Source organism: Wolffia australiana, chromosome 18 (assembly GCF_029677425.1).
Source record: "Wolffia australiana isolate 7733 chromosome 18, ASM2967742v1".
In the NCBI taxonomy this organism is placed as follows: Eukaryota; Viridiplantae; Streptophyta; class Magnoliopsida; order Alismatales; family Araceae; genus Wolffia; species Wolffia australiana.
The window spans coordinates 3,186,877-3,190,487 of NC_135852.1; the positions used below are offsets into that span (position 1 = coordinate 3,186,877).

Sequence of the window (3,611 nt, forward strand, 5' to 3'; positions counted from 1 at the left end):
TAGTATAGGGAGAGAGGGATGCAAGAGCGGAAAGGAGAGGGAGAGAGAGAGCGCAAGAGTGACCGGGGGAGAGAGAGAGAGAGAGAGTGAGTGAGTGAGTGTACGGGAGAGTGACAGTGAGAGTAAGAATGAGAGAGAGAGAGAGAGAGAGAGAGAGCGAGTGAAAGAGTGCGAGAGAGGGAGAAAGGGGGAGTAAGAAAGGTCAAGAGAGCGAGGGAAAGTAAGAGAGCGAGTGAGAGTACGGGAGGGAGAGGGACTGAGAGTAAGAGTGAGAGAAAGAGAGGGAGAAAATGAGAGAACAAGAGAGATGGAGGGCGAGAAAATTAGTGGGAAAATGAGCGAGAGAGAGAGAGTGAGAAAGGTCAAGAGAGCGAGGAAGAGTAAGAGAGCGAAGGAGAGAACGGGAGAGAGAGGGACTGAGAGTGAGAGTGAGAGAGAGAGTGAAAAAGTGAGAGAAAGGGAGAGATGGAGAGCGAGAGAGAGAGAGAGTGAGATAATTAGAGAGGGAAAATGAGAAAGAGCAAGAGAGAGACAGTGAGGACGAGAGAGTGTGAGAAAGAGCGAGAGAGGGATAGAGCGACAAAGAGAAAGAGCGAGAGAGAGTGAGTGGGAGAGAGAGAGAGCGATAGAGAGAGTGAGACAGAGAAAGATAGCGAGAGAGAGTGGATGAGAGAGAGAGAGAGCGACAGAGAGAGAGAGAGTGGGAGGGCGAGAGAGATAGAGAGAGAGGGGGGGAATGAGGGGGAGATATGGAGAAAGAGATCGAGAGAGAGTGGCGGGAGAGAGAGGGAGAGATAGAGAAAGAGAGTGAGAAAGAGTAGGCAGGAAGAGAGAGAGAGAATGAATGAGAGGGAGAGAGAGAGAGAGAGAGCGAGAGAGAATGAGAGGGAGAGAGAGATAGAGAGAGAGAGAGAGAAAGAGAGAGAGAGAGAGAGAGCGAGAGAGAATGACAGGGAGAGGGAGAGAGATAGAGAGACAGAGATAGAAAGAGAGAGAGAGAGAGAGAGAGATGGAGAGAGATGGCTGATGAGAGAGAGAGCTGCGGACTCGTCGCGCGCTTCAGCTGAAATAAAAGCTGTGGCGATGACTAAATAACAGTTGGGCCTGTAGATTTCTCAGCAAGGACGTCAGAGCCTTCGATGAGAACTTTGTCTCCATCGCCAGCAGAAAACTCTCTCTCTCTCTCTCTCTCTCTCTCTCTCTCTCTCTCTCTCTCTCTCTCTCTCTCTCTCTCTCCTATAACCAAACAAGTAATTACTGCAATCAGCGGCCGTCCACCCATCTCATGAAGCCTCTAAAGGCCGAAATATCGTTTTCATTCCTTGATCAAGCTTCGAAAACGCGGCACATCCGGAAGATATACCAGTTCCATTAGTAAAACTCGTTACTTCCCTCCAATCAATTTCCCATAAATCTTAGAATTCATCCGGTTACAAATCAAGATTCACAAATTTTCGGTTCTTCTAACCGGGGATGAAGATATAGTGAGGAAAACATGACCACGTTGCTTTTTTCCGCAAGGTCAATCAACAAATCGACAAAGGCTAGAATTATGATCTTGTGATTCTTCGGCTCGTTGACTCTGAGATAAGAATCAAGCAATTCCTGGAAATCAGACCAGTCAGACAGGCTGTGAGCTACCGTCATCTCCTCCATGGAGCTTCTAAAATCGCCATAAGGATCCCTTGATGAGATAGCCATGGCTGTGCTCCCCCACGGCAGATTTCTATCTTCTTCTTCTTGCTCTTCTTTCTCTTGGCTAATTATAGATTTAGAATTGCTGGGGGAGAAGAAGAAGCGAGATGATTTATGCTTACCATGGTTGAGCGATTCATTGTCAATGGAGCAGCTGCTCGTTGTTGGGCTTTCTGGGTCTTCACAATCGTCTTCTTCGGAGGCGGCGGCAGAGCAGAGAGGAGTGCAGTAGAGAGAGCTCACTCTTGCGGAAGAAATAGTCTTGGCGGAGTGGACGAAGAATGGCGAAGCTGGCGTGGTAGATGTCATGCTGTTGATCACCCCTTTGAGAGTTTTCATGGAGAGTTTTGGACTTCTCGGTTTTCCCATCGCTCTTATTTTCGCGTATGATGATGGAGGGGAAAGGGGTAGAGGGATAGAGATGGATGTGTCGATAGATGTATTGTTCGGTAGATAGATTGAGAGATAGACCTAGAGAGAGAGAACTACAGTAAGAGATAGAGGGAGATACAGTCGCACGCCGCGAGAAAGACAGAGACAAGACTGACGAAGAGAGAATAGAAGAAAGAGAGAGAATATAGAGGGAGAAAAAGAGAGAATTATAGAGGGAGAAAGAGAGAGAGAGAGAAAGAGAGAGAGAGAGAGAGAGAGAGAGAGAGAGAGAGAGAAAGGGAGGGAAGGAGAGCTAGAGACAGCAAGATAAATTGATTGACAGAGAGAGGAAGGGAAGGAGGGAGGGAGGGATAGAGAGACAGACTGACGAAGAGCGAATAGAAAGAAGAGAGAGAATAGAAATAGAAAGGGAGGGAGGGAGAGAGAGAGAGAAGGGGATAAATTGATTGATAGAGAGAGAGTGAGGAATGGAGGGAGGGAGGGCGAGATGGAGAGACAGACTGACGAAGAGCAAATAGAAAGAAGAGAGAGAGAGAGAGAGAGAGAGAGAGAGAGAGAGAAAGGGAGGGAGGGAGGGAGAGATAGAGAGGCAGACTGACGAAGAGCGAATAGAAAGAAAGAAGAGAGAGAGAGAGAAAGGGAGGGAAGGAGAGCTAGAGAGAGCGGGATAAATTGATTGATAGAGAGAGAGTGAGGAAGGGAGGGAGGGAGAGATAAAGAGACAACTGACGAAGAGCGAATGGAAAGAAGAGAGAGAGAGAGAAAGGGAGGGAGGGAGGGAGAGATAGAGAGACAGACAGACGAAGAGCGAATAGAAAGAAGAGAGAGAAAAGGAGGGAGGGGAGATAGAGAGACTGGGATAAATTGATAAATGGAGAGAGAGTGAGGGAGAGAGGAAGGGAGAGATAGAGAGACAGAGAGAGAGAGAGCGGAAGAAAGAGATGGAAAAATAAAGAGAGAGATAGAGAGAGAGAGAGAAAGGAGAGGTCTGGGACTTATATACAGTAGAAAGGGAATAAAGCGGAAAACCAAGGACCCGGATGAATAAAGTAGGCTTCTTTTACTTTCTTCTTTTCTGAAGAAAATTCCAACTATACGTCGCGATTTTTGCGCCCATGACGCTGTTCAAGCAGCAACGAGCCAAGATTATCACTTCTACAGTAGAACGATCCACGGCATCTACTTAGCTCTTACCCTTTTTTAGAATTTTACTGAGCGTTGGCTGATCAAAATCATGGGTTGGTGGACACGTGGCGCGTCAGGAAGCTCCCATAGGCTTCTAAGAACGTACTTACTGGCAGCATGAACAGTTCCTCTGCTCCAAACAGAAGAGGAAGAGGCCAAATCCAAGAAACGTCTCGCATGTAACCATCAAAGAGATAGTGACTCGCCGACGAACGTAATCGACGAAATGATTTCTATCATTTGATAGATGCATTGAATCGTTTACCAATGTCCACAATGGGAGATTACTCCATTCAACCAAATCCCAATCTTTCTATCAATTGATATTCGCGATAATT

The 3,611-nt window shown here is 46.9% G+C and overlaps 1 long non-coding RNA gene across 1 annotated transcript; it reads right to left on the bottom strand.

Annotated features, from left to right (window-relative positions):
- Positions 1 to 1,388: 1,388 nt before the first annotated feature.
- On the bottom strand, positions 1,389 to 1,948 carry LOC144715264 (uncharacterized). The gene is made up of 2 exons (XR_013584565.1): positions 1,818 to 1,948; positions 1,389 to 1,605 (listed from the first exon to the last, which is right to left on the bottom strand). It is a non-coding gene; the product is annotated as an uncharacterized LOC144715264 (long non-coding RNA).
- Between the last annotated feature and the right edge of the window lie 1,663 nt (positions 1,949 to 3,611).